This window comes from Amblyraja radiata, chromosome 4, assembly GCF_010909765.2.
Source record: "Amblyraja radiata isolate CabotCenter1 chromosome 4, sAmbRad1.1.pri, whole genome shotgun sequence".
Lineage (NCBI taxonomy): Eukaryota > Metazoa > Chordata > Chondrichthyes > Rajiformes > Rajidae > Amblyraja > Amblyraja radiata.
The window spans coordinates 71,791,156-71,808,897 of record NC_045959.1 but is presented as its reverse complement, the minus strand read 5'-3'; positions in this window follow the sequence as shown (position 1 = coordinate 71,808,897).

The following is a 17,742-nucleotide window of genomic DNA, read 5'->3' as shown; positions in this document are numbered from 1 at the left end:
TTCTATATTCAGGTTGAAGCAGGAATTTCCCTTCGTTCTAGGCATTTCAAGCAGACCAGACCATGCTCTACTGAAATGAATTAGGCTTTTCCTCCAGGTATAACATCTGCCCATGTGGGTGTAGATTCTACCTCTATTGTTTATGATGCTCCTGGATCTGAACTAGTGGCTGTGAATGTCAGATACAGTGTCATTATTATCTGGTACCTGGGGAATGGGAAGGCTTTCATAGTCATAACGTTGCACAGAACAGAAACAGACCCTTCAACCCATCACATTCATGCTATTCAGTTGTGAATCTGTGGAATTCTCTGCCACAGAAGGCAGTACAGGCCAATTCTGGATGTTTTCAATAGACAATAGACAATAGACAATAGGTGCAGGAGTCGGCCATTCAGCCCTTTGAGCCAGCACCGCCATTCAATGTGATCATGGCTGATCATCCCCAATCAGTACCCCGTTCCTGCCTTCTTCCCATATCCCCTGACTGCACTATTTTTAAGAGCCCTATAGAAACATAGAAACATAGAAAATAGGTGCAGGTGTAGGCCATTCGGCCCTTCGAGCATGCACCGCCATTCAATATGATCATGGCTGATCATCCAACTCAGTTTCCTGTACCTGCCTTCTCTCCATACCCCCTGATCTATTTAGCCACAAGGGCCACATCTAACTCCCTCTTAAATATAGCCAATGAACTGGCCTCAACTACCTTCTGTGGCAGAGAGTTCCAGAGATTCACCACTCTCTGTGTGAAAAATGTTTTTCTCATCTCGGTCCTAAAGGATTTCCACTTTATCCTTAAACTGTAACCCCTTCTCCTGGAATTCCCCAACATAGGGAACAATCTTCCTGCATCTAGCCTGTCCAACCCCTTAAGAATTTTGTAAGTTTCTATAAGATCCCCCCTCAATCTTCTAAAATCTAGAGAGTACAAGCCGAGTCTATCCAGTCTTTCTTCATATGAAAGTCTTGACATCCCAGGAATCAGTCTGGTGAACCTTCTCTGTACTCCCTCTATGGCAAGAATGTCTTTCCTCAGATTTGGAGACCAAAACTGTACGCAATACTCCAGGTGTGGTCTCACCAAGACCCTGTACATCTGCAGTAGAACCTCCCTGCTCCTATACTCAAATCCTTTTGCTATGAATGCTAACATACCATTCGCTTTCTTCACTGCCTGCTGCACCTGCATGCCTACTTTCAATGACTAGTGTACCATGACACCCAGGTCTCGTTACATCTCCCCTTTTCCTAATCGGCCACCATTTAGATAATAGTCTACATTCCTGTTTTTGCCTCCAAAGTGGATAACCTCACATTTATCCACATTATACTGCATCTGCCATGCATTTGCCCACTCACCCAGCCTATCCAAGTCACCTTGCAGCCTCCTAGCATCCTCCTCACAGCTAACACTGTCCCCCAGCTTCATGTCATCCGCAAACTTGGAGATGTTGCATTCAATTCCCTCGTCCAAATCATTAATATATATTGTAAATAGCTGGTGTCCCAGCACTAAGCCTTTCGGTACCCCACTAGTCACTCCCTGCCATTCTGAAAAGGACCCGTTTACTCCTACTCTTTGCTTCCTGTTTGCTAGCCAGTTCTCTATCCACATCAATACTGAACCCCCAATACCGTGTGCTTTAAGTTTGTATACTAATCTCTTATGTGGGACCTTGTCGAAAGCCTTCTGAAAGTCCAGATATAACACATCCACTGGTTCTCCCTTATCCACTCTACTAGTTACATCCTCAAAAAATCTATAAGATTCATCTAGCTCTCTCTTGAAAGCATCCAGAGAACCTGCCTCCACCGCCCTGTGAGGCAAAGAATTCCACAGACTCACCACTCTCTGTGAGAAAAAGTGTTTCCTCGTCTACGTTCTAAATGGCTTACTCCTTATTCTTAAACTGTGGCCCCTGGTTCTGGACTCCCACAACATCGGGAACATGTTTCCTGCCTCAAGCATGTCCAAACCCTTAACAATCTTATACGTTTCAATGAGATATCTTCTCATCCTTCTAAACTCCAGAGTGTACAAGCCCAGCTGCTCCATACTCTCAGCATATGACAGTCCCGCCATCCCGGGAATTAACCTTGTATACCTACGCTGCACTCCCTCAATAGCAAGAATGTCCTTCCTCAAATTAGGGGACCAAAACTGCACACAATATTTCAGGTGTGGTCTCACTAGGGCTCTGTACAACTGCAGAAGGACCTCTTTGCTTCTATATTTGATTCCTCTTGTTTTAAAGGCCAACATGCCATTCGCTTTCTTCACTACCTGCTGTACCTGCATGCTTACTTTCATAGACTGATGTACAAGGATCCCCAGATCCCGTTGTACTTCCCCTTTCCCAACTTGACGCCATTTAGATATTAATCTGCCTTCCTGTCTTTTTTTTTTATTTTTATTTTTTTTTAAATTTATTAGAAGTACAATAAGTTACAATAGTACACACCACATATATTTTATTACATTTGTTGTACCCCTTCATTTTTTGAGCCTTAAGATAGATAGAAATAAAGGAAGTAAAGAAAGCGAGAAAGAGTCGTGATAGTGCGAGAAAGTGTTGGAAAAAAAAGCCCATTAGAAAAAGAGTTAGAGAAGAAAGTTAAGAAATAGACCCAGGAAAAGAAAGAAAGAAAAAGAAACAATTGCTCTATTATAAAAAAACACGCAAAAAGGGATATACCAACTTCATATTTTTCATCCCCCATTACCAGATCCTGGCACCATTTATTTTTTTAATTACTATTGCACCTTATACTTGTAGTAAGTCAATAAATGCAGACCACGTCTTTTGGAAGTGGTCTGCTTTGCCTGCAAGGAGGAGTCTCATATCTTCCAGGTGTAATGTTTCGAACATATTTGAAATCCACATTTTTGTCGTTGGTATAGGAGCGTTTTTCCAGAATTTGAGTATAAGCTTTTTCCACGTTATTAGCCCGTAATTAAATAAATTATTTTGAAACACGTTTAGTTCAGGGCTACCTTCCGTTATTCCAAAGATAATCCATTCTGCTTTTGGTATCAGTTTTATTTTAAATAATTTTGTGAAGATTTCAAATATTTCGGTCCAGAATTTTTGAATTTTTATACAAAAAACAAATGAGTGCGCTATAGTAGCTTCTTGAGACTGGCATTTATCACAAATGGGTGAGACGTTAGGGAAAAGTTTATTTATTTTGGTTTTTGAATAGTATAATCTATGTGTTCATTCGAGGAGGAGGAGCCATCTTGGGGAACGGCTGCTAACCAGCAGCCGTCCGTTTAATTCACTTTTTTTTGCAGTTTTAGTGAGTCCTGTGCCTTGTCTGTGGGAGAAATTACTTTTTAATGTGGGGGGTAGAGGGTAATAATATTTCTAGGTCCCTACCTGGTCGGTGGGGCAGCTTTTTCTCCGGGCTGCCCCGTCGACCCATCCTCGTGGCCTACCAGCGGGCGTGGAGCGCCGTTTCCTGGCGGGGACCGCCCAGCACCTCGGCTTCGGTGGCGGCACATGCGCTGGAACGCTAACGCGGAGCGGAGCGGGCGATGCCTTGCCTGGGTCGCCGCGCTGGATCGACGCGCTGGAGCTCCGCTGTGACCGCCGAGATCAACACCTCTGGGCTGCGGGTCTGCGGAGCGGAGCGGGCGATGCCGACTCTAACATCGGGAGCCTGGGAGCTCCAAACTGGCGCGGCCTTGTCGGCTTCGGAAGCCGCGGTCCCCAGTTAGGAAGCGGCCGTTCCAGGTGGCCCATCCGCTGAGAGGACTCTCCCGACGCCGGGGCAACACCACCCGGCCAGAATGGCCAGGAACATCGGGCCTCCGTAGAGGCAATAGCGGTGGCCTCAATAGGCCTGACTTTGGGAGAACTGGAGATGGGGACTGGACATTGTACCTTCCCCCACAGTGGTAACCATTGATTTTTTTGTGTGTAAGTTAATATGTTAGTCTGTGTCCAAGATGGCTGTCGGAAGGGAGAGTGTCGCTGGCGCGGTTTAGCTGCCGCTGCTCTCTCTTCACATTGTGTTTTTGATTTTTTGTCTTTGGAGCGATTTCTGTCTTTAATTTGTGTATTGGTTATGTCCTTAATATTTACTTTACTCCGACTATATGTTTTTTCTCTCTTGTTAATTTCTGTAAGGTGTCATTGAGACTTTGAAAGGCGCCCGCAAATAAAATTTATTATTATTATTATTATTATTATTAATGTTTTGAATTGAATTAGTGTATGTCTTACGTTAATCGAGCATTTATGCACATATAGTAAGTGTTTATCCCAGCTCTCTTTTGAAATTTTTATAGCTAGTTCTTGTTCCCAGTCTCTTCTAATACTGTCGGTTGTAGGTATTTCTATATTTAAAATAGTGTTATATCAGTATGATATTAAGTTTGCTGATTCAGCCTTTGTCTACCTGTTTTTGCTACTTAAGTGGATAACCTCACATTTATCCGCATTAAACTTCATCTGCCATGCATCTGCCCACTCCCCCAACCTGTCGAGTCACCCTGCATTCTCATAGCATCCTCCTCACAGTTCACACTGCCACCCAGCTTGGTGTCATCTGCAAATTTGCTAATGTTACTTTGAATCCCTTCATCCAAATCATTGATGTATATTGTAAATAGCTGCGGCCCCAGCACCGAGCCTTGCGGTACCCCACTAGTCACTGCCTGCCATTCTGAAAGGGACCTGTTAATCCCTACTCATTGTTTCCTGCCTGCCAACCACTTCTCTATCCATGTCAGCACTCTACCCCCAATACCATGTGCCCTAATTTTGCCGACTAATCTCCTATGTGGGATCTTATCAAATGCTTTCTGAAAGTCCAGGTACACTACATCCACTGGCTCTCCCTTGTCCATTTTCCTAGTTACTTCTTCAAAAAATTCCAGAAGATTAGTCAAGCATGATTTCCCCTTCGTAAATCCATGCTGACTCGGACCGATCCTGTTACTGCTATCTAAATGTTCGGCTATCTCATCTTTTATAATTGACTCCAGCATCTTCCCCACCACCGATGTCAGGCTAACTGGTCTATAATTCCCTGTTTTCTCTCTCCCGCCTTTCTTAAAAAGTGGGATAACATTAGCTACCCTCCAATCCACAGGAACTGATCCTGAGTCTATATCACATTGGAAAATTATCACCAATGCATCCACGATTTCTAGAGCCACTCCCTTAAGTACCCTGGGATGCAGATCATTAGGCCCTGGGGATTTTACTGCCTTCAGTCCCATCAGTCTATCCAACACCATTTCCTGCCTAATGTGGATTTCCTTCCATTCCTCCGTCACCCCAGATCCTCTGGCCACTACTATATCAGGAAGATTGTTTGTGTCCTCCTTAGTGAAGACAGATCCAAAGTACCTGTTCAACTCATCTGCCATTTCCTTGTTCCCCATAATAAATTCATCTTTTTTGGTCTTCAAGGGTCCAACTTTGGTCTTAACTAATGTTTTCTTCAGCTTACCTTCATACCTCATCTTTTCTTCCCGTATTGTCGGTTATCTTCTGTTGTTCTTTAACCATTATCCAATCCTCTTGCTTCCCGCTCATCTTTGCTACGTTGTACTTCTTCGCTTTAATTTTTATACTGTTCCTGACGTCCCTTGTCAGCCATGATCGTCCCTTTCTCCCCTTGGAATATTTCTTCCTCCTAGGAATGAACTGATCCTGCACCTTCTGTATTATTCCTAGAAATACCTGCCATATTTGTTCCACTGTCATCCCTGCTAGTTCAGCTTTCCAGTCAACTTTGACCAGCTCCTCCCTCATGGCCCCATAGTCCCCTTTATTCAACTGCAACACTGACACCGCCAATCTACCCTTCTCCCTCTCCAATTGTAGATTAAACCTGACCATGTTATGGCCACTGCCTCCTAATGGCTCATTCACCTCGAAGGTCCTTTATCAAATCCGGTTCATTACATAACACTAAATCCAGAATTGTCTTCTCCCTGGTAGGCTCCAATACAAGCTGTTCTAAGAATCCATCACGAAGGCACTCTACAAAGTCACTTTTTTGGGGTCCAGTTCAAACCTGATTTTCCCAGTCGACCTGAATGTTCAAAATCGCCCATAACAACCACAGCATTACTTTTGCTACATGCCAATTTTAACTCCTAATTCAACTTGCGACCTATGTCCAGGCTACTGTTTGGGGGCCTGTAGATTAGTCCCATTAGGGTCTGTTTACCCTTACAATTCCTTAGTTCTATCCATATTGACTCCACATCTCCTGTTTCAATGTCATCCCTTGTAAGGGACTGAATGTAATTCCTCACCAACAGGGCAACCCCACCCCCTCTGCCCACCTGTCTGTCTTTTCGATAGGACGTATACCCTTGAATATTCAGTTCCCAGCCCTGGTCCTCATGCAGCCATGTCTCAGTAATTCCCACAACATCATACTTGCCAATTTCTAACTGAGCCTCAAGGGTTTTCAAGAGAGAGTTAGATATAGCTCTTAGGGCTAACAAAATCTATGGATATGGGGAGAAAGCTGGATCTGGATACTGGTTTTGGATGAGCAGCCATGATCATATTGAATGGCGGTGCTGGCTCGGTACTGCTCCTATTTTCTATGTTTCTATCCTTCTTTACCCAATGGCATAAAACCAATTTTCCCATATTAGGACCATATCCTTCTTTGTCTTGCCAATGTAAGAGTCTGCCTAAATGCCACTTATATTATAAAAATTGTATATGATTCCATCATATATTGTATTTCATATATTGTATATGATTCCACTATCTTCTGAAGTGTGCTCCAGATATCAGCCACTCTCTGTGTAAAAAAATCTGACATCCCCATCCTGTTTGTCCTACCTATCACCTTAAGCCTATATCATTTTGTATTTGATGCTGCTACCTTGGGAAAAAGATTTACTGCCTGCAATATGGATGCCTTTCATAATCTCATGTATTTCTAACTAATTACTCTTCAGCCTCTTTTGCAGAAACAAACACTGCCTATCCAATATTTCCTCATAACTAAAATCTTCCAATTCATCCTGGTAAATATCCTCTACACTCCCCTCAGTCCAATCACAATCTTCCTACAATGTGGTGACCAGAACTGCGCATAAAGCTCCAAGTGCACTCTGACCAGTGTTTTGTTAAGTTGAAGCATAACATCCCAAAGCTATATTCCATGCCCTGACCTTGGAAGGCAAGCATGCATTATGCCTTCTTCACCATCCACATCACCCGTGTTGCTATTTTCATGGAACAATGGGCTTGACATTTCTGCCACCATTAACGTGATTCCAACACGTGTCATGTCTTTCCATCACCACCCCTTTCCACTTTCTGCAGAGATCAATCTCTCTGCAACGCCTTGGTTCTCTTATCCCACCCCACCCAACCTGTCCCCTCTACACTCCTGTTCCCATCAGTCACAGGCAATGTATCACCTGCCCCTACATCCCCTCTTTTATCTCCATTCATGAACCCTAACATTGAGGTAACCGTGCATATCGTGGTTTAGTTTATTGTCACGTATACTGAGGTACAGTGAAAAGCTTTTTGTTGTGTACTGTCCAGTCAACAGAAAGACTATACATGATTATGATTGAGCCACCCACAGTATACAGATACAGGATAAAAGGAATCTGTTGTAGAAAAGGATTAAAAGAGTGGAGCAATTGTAATGAGTTATTGCAGATCTGCTTCTGGGACCAGCACACAGAGAGTCGCCTGGCTTGGACGTCATCTTTGCAGGACTTTGGAACCTTAGATATTATGAACAATTGTTCCATTGTTCCAACCTCATCTAGTGCATTCTGTGCTCCAGATATGGCCTCCTCTAAATCGGAAAGACCAAGAATACACTAGGTGACCATTTTGCTGAACATTTGTGCTCTGTCTGCCCAAACCTGCTGGAGCTCCCGCTTGATTACCATTTTAACTCTTCTCATTTCCATACTGACCTTTCTGTCCTTGGCCTCCTCCACTGCCAGAGTGAGGCCACATGCAAACTAGAAGAAAAGCATCTCACAATCCACTTGGATACCGATAACCCAATGTTATGCCCATTGAATTCTCCAACTTCAAGAAACTTTCTTGACTCCCCTTTCTCATTCTCCCCCTCTAGTGTGCACGTATAACTCTCACCATCCACATCACTCTAGATAGACACAAAATGCTGGAATAACTCAGCGGGCCAGGCAGCTCTGGAGAGGAGGAATGGGTGACGTTTCGGGTCGAGACCCTTCTTCAGACTGAGCATCAGGGAGAGGGAGTTGCAGAGATAAGGAAGTATAAGAGATGGAAAGAGATGAAGATCAAGGAAAATGTAGAATAGACCAGTGTTAGCTAGGAGAAGGCGACAAGAAAGCAAACAGAGATACAATGTAATCAAGGGAACAGTCAGACTGGTCAGAGAACTGGGAATGGGAGTGGATGGCGAGAGAGGGGAAGCAAATGTTAATTAAAGTTAGAGAAGTCAATATTCATCAACATTTATCAAAACCCCATTATCTCTAAAGTACACAAAAATGCTGGAGAAACTCAGCGGGTGCAGCAGCATCTATGGTGCGAAGGAAATAGGCAACGTTTTCCCAGCATTTTTGTGTACCTTCGATTTTCCAGCATCTGCAGTTCCTTCTTGAACCCCATTATCTCTATTTCACTTCTAGCCTTTGTCAATATCTCCACCCATCTGCCAATCATCTATTCATCTATCAATTGCCAGGCTTTGCCCCACCCAAACCTCTCCATTCCTGTTTTCTCCCATCTACTGTATTAGTGTGAAGAAGGATCCCTGACCTGAAATCTGTCTGTTTCCCTCCACAGATGCTGTCTGTCCCATCGAGTTCCTCCAGGACTTTCACTTTTTGCTCAATATTCCAGCATCTGCAGTCTCTTGTGTCTCCAAATAAGCCAAACTAATTGGCATTCATGTGCAACTTAGTCAATTTCCATTTTGGAGTTTGCTTGCAACATGCCTTTCGGCAAGTTATGCTGAGGAGCAGCAAACCAGATTAGAAATGGAAGTGATTGTGTGTAGTTCACAACCAGCTCTGCTAATTTGTTTCAGTGACATTAAAGATATCTCTTAGTCTTAATAATTAAATGAAGAGATTGCATATTAGTTATTTTACATACGTTTCATAGATTTTGAGGGTCAATCAACAGTAGCCATCTTACTTAAACAAGCGTAGGACTGTTCGACACTGCAGAGATAGAAAGTTGTGCCATTTTAAACATGAGATTTAGGTGCTCATAGTGCAATGCATAGAAAATTGTACTCTGATTTTAATGACTCTATGGTCCAAATATTCATCATCTTCTGGGCGCCATAAAAAAATAGCTCTTCCAGAACACTTAACTGTATGTGCCCTGATATTGAACATAGCTGCCTGGTATGGGTGAGCTTGCCTGTCAAACAAATTGAAATCCCTCCTTTGTCAGAATAAGCTAACAAGGATAGTCAGAGAAATGTTTTTCCTTCTGCGATTTGTTTGCAAAACACGTGTGAATCCATTTTGCTCGTTTGTTGTCAAATGTTCACATTTGTGTTTGCTGCTAGCCTTGGGCCAGCTGCTGACCTCTTCCTCCTTTAGACTTACATCTGAACTGTAGCATGGAAATAAGCCCCAGGATCTCAGAAACCTGTGCTTGGCAAAATCTGTTCCACTTTCCCACCCATCCACCTTGCCCCACCGCCATTACTGCCAGTGATTTCCCAAATCTAACTGGGTGTTACACACAACCTGAATACTTCTGCCACACTGTGTACTGTGCACACCGTAGACTGTGTACGAGACAGACCAAAGGGAGGCCATTTCATGTATGCAGGGAGTTTTGCAGGTCTTTCCAGTTACTCCCATAGTTAGTACATAGGCTAGTCTTATCCTTCCAGTGAATTTAAGGTCATAAAGAATAGTAGAATTAGGCCATTCGGCCCATCGAGAGGGAATTTTCCCTCCTAACCCTGTTCTCCTGTCTTCTCCCCATACTTCTGACACCTCATTTGGAGGATATTGGGTATTGAAATGTCATTGCTAGTAGTCCAGGTTGCAGAAGCAGGTAGGAGGACAGGGGGCACAGCTGCCTGGCACCCTGTGTGCTTTGTGCAAGGACTTAGTAGTCTTCAAAAGGATACCTCCGTGATTTCCTGTGGTCTTGGACAGGCTGTGATGCACCTGGATAGGCTGTTTTTGACAGGGCATCTGTAGAAATTGCTAATCGATAGGGACAAAATTCAAAAAGAAGATGCAAGAGGATTTTTCCAAATTAGAGATAGGAGTCACAGTGTCTAAATAAGGGGTCAGCCAAATCTTTCAGTGAAACAACAATGAGTGTGTGAAATACACTCTCACAGATAACTGTGCATGCTCAATCATTTAATTTAATTTAATAGTTCGATCAATGTTTGGATATTAATGGCATGAAAGAGATACTGTAGAACTGGTAAGTGGTGATGAGACAGAAGATCAACCTTGAACAATTATTTTTGGAATAGGAGCAGCAAAAGTTATTTTTAAGTAACAAGGTTCTATTCATCAGATTTTCCCTTGATGGTTACATAAATAAATGTATTTTTGCTGGAGGCTTAGTCATAAGAGGACATTACTGTGAAAAGATTTTCAATTTTACTTCGGAGTCACGTGAGTGACTACGTGAAGAAGCCCGCCAGGACGTATGCGTGTCATATCGCTTTCACGCTTGCGAAACGACAGGCGGGGTGGAACGTTCCCCCGCAGCGGTAAGTTTGAAACCGCGACCTGCAGGTAAGTGATTTACTCTGCGGTAGTTTTTGTCCCCGCGCTGTTTTTACACTGGGGGGGAAGCTGGACAAAATAGTGTCCACAAGTGCTGCGAGTGAAGCTGGCTGGGGAGGACCACGAAGTTGCGGGAGCCAGCAGCAGCTGAAGGCACAAGCCCCGTAAGGGATCAGCTGCGCCGACTTTTGGTCCCGCGCTGGCCAGAACACCACGGCCGGGCGGGAGACTATTCAGAATGGGGCCGTCGACTTTTGACAAGTCGAAAATGGCAGGAGGCGGGGTGGAACGACGTTCCCCCGTAGCGACAGTTTAAACCCAGGACCTGCAGGTAAGAGCTGCGGTCTTTTTGTGTTTTCCCATGCTGATTACAGGTGGAGAAACCAATGGGCTGCGACAAAGCTGGTGGGCTAGCAGTGGCCAGCGGCACTTGAATCACCTATAATGGGATCAGCTGTGCCCGATGTCGCCTCCGCACCGGAGGGCTGCGACAAAGCTGGTGAGGGAGGACCGCGGAGCAGCGGGCAGCCACCAGCAGCCAGCGGCACTCGGATCACCGATAGTGGGATCAGCTGTGCCCGATGTCGTCTCCGCACCGGCCAGATCCACGCGGCCGGGCGGTAAGGCTAGACACAAAACAAACAAGGTCGTGGACTCAGAGGAGTCCGACTTTGAACAACCGCGGGCGGCCAGCGACCGAGAGCGCTGGAGCCAGATGGAGCGGTGTGTGGAGCATTTGCTCCAACGTGACAGACTCCGGGAGATGGAGTCGGGTCACTGTGGGCCCTATGATAAACCCACAGCAGTACCTCTTGAAGGGCTGCACAGTGCTTCTACCTCATCAGAGGGGAGCACTGCGGGTCAGTTCTGGGCTGACCTGGAAGAGGGGTCCGCAGAAGGAAAGACAAGTGTGCAAGGGGTGCAGGGACTGTGCAAACCTGGGACCACAAAACCACCAATACTATTGTTAGGAGGCAACCTATCGAAGCAAGTCAAGGAGCTCGATGAGGAAGCAAAAACCCTGGGACTAATAAAAGGGACTCCAACAAAAACCCACTACAGCCAAACCTATGCACCCACCAGCAGAACTGGTGAAAGCTCGAAGGCCCGGTACTCAAATCATGAGTCTTTTTAGGCCATGGCCCAGGCCAGCCTTCTTGGAAGATGCGGGGACCTCCAACGCCAACCAAAATCCAGACACCAGCGCAACAATAGCAGCGAAGAACCTACAAAAAAGAAGTAAACCTGCCACTGGTAACTATGGAGGTAGGTGGGTCAGGTTCCCTACAAAATACAGGGAGCATGGAGGTTGGGGGGAGATTACACTCTTTTCTGAATGCATGGAGCATGTTAACAACCGATACTTACATCTTAAGCAGTATCCAGGGATATACAATAGAGTTTATACACAAGTACAGTTCTCCAGTTCAACATATGCCAAACCGAATGTTCGTGCTTTCTGATAAAGAAAAATCAAAAGCGCAAGCTGAACTGGAGCGGCTTTACGTAAAAGGTGTAATTGAGAAAACTCAACACGAACCATTAGAATTCGTGTCCAATATATTTACCAAAAACAAAAAAGATGGTGGTTGTCGCATCATCATAGATCTGACAAAATTGAATACATTTGTACAATATATTCACTTCAAAATGGAAACCTTTGTTACTGCTAAACAATTAATTTCCAAAGGTTACTTCATGGCCAGCATCGATTTAAAAGATGCTTACTATTCAGTGCCAATACGAGGTGACCACAGATGTTACTTAAAATTCAACTGGATGGGACAACACTGGCAGTATAAAGCACTGCCAAATGGTTTATCATCAGCCCCCAGGCTGTTCACAAAAATTTTGAAACCAGCCCTAGCGTTTCTACGGAAACGTAAACACATGGTCATGGCATATTTAGATGACATACTCATTGTGGGCAAAACTTTGGAATTGGCCAAACAAACTGTAACAGCCACAAAACAGTTATTTGAAAAACTGGGATTTATTATCCATCCAGTTAAATCTAAACTAACGCCTTCCACTACTATGGACTATTTGGGGTTCACCATTGACTCAGTTCACATGTCGGTGACTCTGCCTAAGGGAAAGGCTAGAGATTTAATAGAGGCTTGCAATAACCTCATTGACATCAGCAAACCATCCATCAGATTGGTATCAAAAGTAATTGGCAAAATGGTGGCTGCCTTTCCAGCCACACAATTTGGACCTCTACATTACCAAAACTTACAGAGAGCAAAAATACAAGCACTCAAAATTAATGCATGTCACTTTGACAGACCTATGAAACTACCAATCAAAGCTAAAATGGAACTAAAATGGTGGATAGATCTGGCTTTGTTCCAATCCAATCATTGTCAGTAACCCTTCCATGGTACTACAAACTGATGCCAGTGCACTTGGGTGGGGAGCCACCAATACCATCACCAGCTGTGGAGGTAGATGGACTGCTCAGGAGGCATCATTATTACTCACACTGGGCATAAACTACCTGGAAATGTTGGGTGCATTCCATGGCCTAAAGTCATATTGTACTGGGTCATATCACCAGCATGTTAGACTACAGATAGATAATACCACTGTGGTAGCATACATTAACCACATGGGTAGAAACAAATCGACATCATGTGACAATCTGGCTAATACAATTTGGCAATGGTGTATCCAGAGAGATATTTGGATATCAGCCACTTACCTACCAGGAAGACTAAATTTAGTGGCAGACACCAGGTCACGCAAATTTAATGAAAACACCGAATGGATGTTGAATAAAAAAGTATTTGCTGATATTACAGCAAAATATGGAACACCAGATATCGATCTATTCACATCCAGACTTAACCACCAGTTATCAAATTATGTTTCATGGGAACCAGACCCTGGGGCAGCGGCGACAGATGCATTTTAGCTGCATTGGCGGGGGAATTGTTTATTTACGCATTCCCTCCTTTCTGCCTCATCAGTCGGGTATTAAGGAAAATACAACAAGAATCTGCGTCTGGTATTTTGGTAGTACCCGATTGGCCTACTCAACCATGGTTCCCAGTGGTATTAAACATGGTATTAGAACCATGTATCACCATCCCACATAGACCAGATTTATTGCTACATCCCATAACAAGGGATAGCCACCCATGCCATAAACATTTGAACTTATTAATTTGTAGAGTTTAAAAACACCTCTACTACAACTGGGACTGACGGACCGAACAGTGAACATGATCTCGGCGGCCCAAAAACAGTCAACCAAAAAACAGTATCTGGTCTATATCAGGAAGTGGGAGATGTACTGCCATAAAAACAACATCACCTACAGAGACATGAACATCCCGTCTGTTCTGGAATATCTGGCAGGCCTCCACTATGATGAGGGGCTCAGTTACAATGCCATCAACTGCGCCAGAAGTGCCCTATCGACTTACCTATGGCAGGGGACAGAGCGTTACTCTGTTGGGACTCACCCACTGGTAACAAAACTTATGAGGGGAATTTTTAATACTAATCCCCCAAGAACCAGGTACTCCCAAATATGGGATGTAAGTATTGTCCTGAAGATGCTCAGGAATTGGTCTCCAGCAACAGCTCTGTCCCTACACAGACTGACATTAAAAACAGTCATGCTAATGGCATTGGTCACGGCACAGAGGGTACAGTCACTGCATAAACTAAGACTGGACAACATGACTTCCTCAACAGAAAATATTACGTTTCATATCTATGAGTTAGTAAAGCAGAACAGACAGGGATCAGCAGGCCTCAATATACAATTTAGGTCATACCCAACAGATGACCGTCTCTGTATAGTAAGACATCTGTCGTTATACATGGAGACAACGAAAATCCTAAGAGGCAATGAGAAGGCACTTTTGGTCAGCCACAAGCAACCACACAAAAGAGTGACGGTCCAGACCATCTCAAGATGGCTGAAACAGGCTGCTAACACAGGCTGGGGTGGATACTAATATTTTAAATCTCATTCCACCAGGGCTGCAGCTACATCGGCAGCGATACAGTTGGATGTACCAATGGACCAAATCCTCAAGGCAGCAGGATGGTCTGGGGAAAAAACATTCCAATTATTTTACAACAAACCAGTAATGAAACCTGGAACGTTTGCAGAAACAATTTTAAGTTCTGTAAATTAATTTAAACCCATAAAAAGGGGTTATAATTTTGTGTTAACAAATTTTATGATTTCAATGTCGAATTCATGTCCAAATTATGTTAACACAATTCCTCCTACACTCATCAAGGCAGACGTGATGCATGGATTCGTTTCCACGGCATGAAATCACAGAGCTTTAAAATCTTCACGTAGTCACTCACGTGACTCCGAAGTAAAATAGTAAGATTAAACGAGAACTTACCAGTTTGAAGTTTGATCTGTATTTTATGAGGAGTTACGATGAGGGATTACGTGCCCTCCGCTCCCACCCTTGATCATATACTTAACTGGTATCTCTTCTCTAATCTTACTATGTTTAGTCATTACAGTTATCTGTGATTTCACACCGCTGCTTTGAAGAATGACACGCATGCGTCCTGGCGGGCTTCTTCACGTAATCCCTCATCGTAACTCCTCATAAAATACAGATCAAACTTCAAACTGGTAAGTTCTCGTTTAATCTTACTATTTATATATATAGAACCCTGGTTGATTTGTGATCATAATAATACTATGTTCATTGTAAGCTACACATGGTTGCTCCTACTACTTTAAGAATTGTGCTGTCAGACTTAAGGGAAGAAATTATTGTCACAAATGTTAAATTGTTGAATCCTTGAGCCATTTTAGCAGTCGTGCCAGCCAACTTTAACATGGAGTGATTCAACATTTCCCATTTCACTATTGAGAGAAGCTTGATACAAATGCACAATCCTTTGATGAAATTGTGGGTATTTAAATAAAAACACTGGGCAATTGGGATGCATGAGATTAAATAGGTCATCTGAATACTTTCGCACAGGATATAAACACAGACTTTCCTTTAATAAAGCATAACTTCGATCAGCATCCATGAAGATCCCTGTGACACTTACCTGCAGCTGAGACAAAAGAAAACTTTTCATGTTTTTTTTCCCCCTGTTCTTTCTTAAATGCATTCATGGTATTTGTGCGTGTGTAAGTGTGAATACTTTACTGAAAACTGGATCTTTGGTAATCAAACCGCAGAGGGGGCCTGAGCAGAGCACATGACCTTTAGGCTCGATAGCAATGCAGAATAGTTACCAGGGTTGCACTGTGTGAGAAGCCTGTGCCATATGACTCTTCAAAGAACACACAAAATGTCCACCTTCCTATTTCATAATTGATTGCGGCATCATTGTTGGGGATTTTTAGGCAAGGGACAGGGATAACAGCCAATTGATGCTAATTGGAACCAGTGTTTAATTAAAACTGTTCACAGTGTAAAGTCTATTGATACTTCAAGGGATTGAAACTAGCTATTGGGTGTGAAACCATTGTAACTGTGCAGAGAAAGACAATAAATAAATATTCATGTTTATTGGCCCTCATTCAAGTTCCCGTCATAAGGCATTACGTGACTATTTCATATATTAACAAATCATTAAAAACAAGTACAGGTGCACAACCTTTTATCCGAAAGCCTTGGGACCAGACACTTTTCGTAATTCAGAATTTTTCGGCTTTCGGAATGGAAGATTTTTAGCGTAGATTTTAACGGCTGGCTCAGTGGTAGAGTGCTCGGCTCATATCCGCAAGGTCGCAAGTTTGCGCCTCGATCCCGGCAGTTACTCGATCGCGAGTTTGAGTCTTCAATGTAGTTTTTTCTTGCAGAATAGGAGAGAATAGGGAGGGTTAGGCTGGGATCATTCTCTGCGAGATGATCTTAGTGCGGGAGACAAGTGTAGGAGAGGTGTACTGACTGTGTGGGCAGAACTTTGGAAGTGATTGCCCACCATTCTCAAAAGCCGCTGTGTCTCCCTGTCCCTGGGATAGCAGGGGGCGATCAAACAGCACAATATCCCCCTCTCCCTCCAACTCCAGAGGAATCCGCTCCCCGATGGGCCGCTACGGCGACAAGTGGCAGTTCGCCCACAGCCCGAGCTGCGCCACCCCAAAAACAAGACGTACCTTGCACACCACCAGCTTCTGCCCCTGCGTGTTCCTCTGGAGTTGGAGCAGGGCTGGGCTGGAGTTGCTGATCTGGGATCTCCGTGCTTGCAGTGGGCCTGGGGGCCGGTGTCCCGATGAGGGGGCGCAGCTCGGGGTGTGGGCGAACTGTCACTTGTCACCGTAGCGGCCCATCGGGGAGCGGCTTCTGGTGGTCCTGACGTCTCCGGCCAGTTTGCAGTTTTCCTCTGGAGTTGGAACGGGGCTGGGCTGCTGCTGGCTGTGGGTCTCTGGGATCTCCGTGCTTGCAGTGGGCCTAGGGGTCAGTGTCCCGTTGGTCCTGACGTCTCCGGTGACTGGCACTGACCTGCTGGCATCGCCGACGTGAAGACAGTGCAAAGCCCCCGCGCCGGTGCAATGGGCGGGGAGCTGGAGAGGGGAGGGAAGGGGTCACACACATGGCCGGGAAGCAGAGGGGTGTAGGTGGGGTGAAACTGAAGGGAGCGACAATCTGCTGCTGCCTGCCCGCTGAGTTAAAACGTTCCCACGCAAGACTCACGATACACTTTGTATCGTGAGTCTACCGTGGGAACTTTTTAACTCAGCGGGCAGGCAGCAGCAGATTGTCAATTATTAACCCTCCCGCGCAATATACCCTCACCTTCTCTTTTATGAATGGGGATTTAGTTCCCCTTTCTTCGAGGACCGACCGGTGGTTCCGCTGTCACCTCTGCGGGCCGCCCTCGGTGAACGTCTTCAAGGACCTTTCTTCAAGGACCGAAAAAATGTCCGCTATTCGGAGCTTTTCGTTATTTGGAATTTCGGATATAAGGTTGTGCACCTGTACCTTAAAATAACGTTCAAGCCATATATGTTGCATCAATTAATATTTTGTATACCCAGGGTGTCATTCCTCCGCACTCTTACCAAA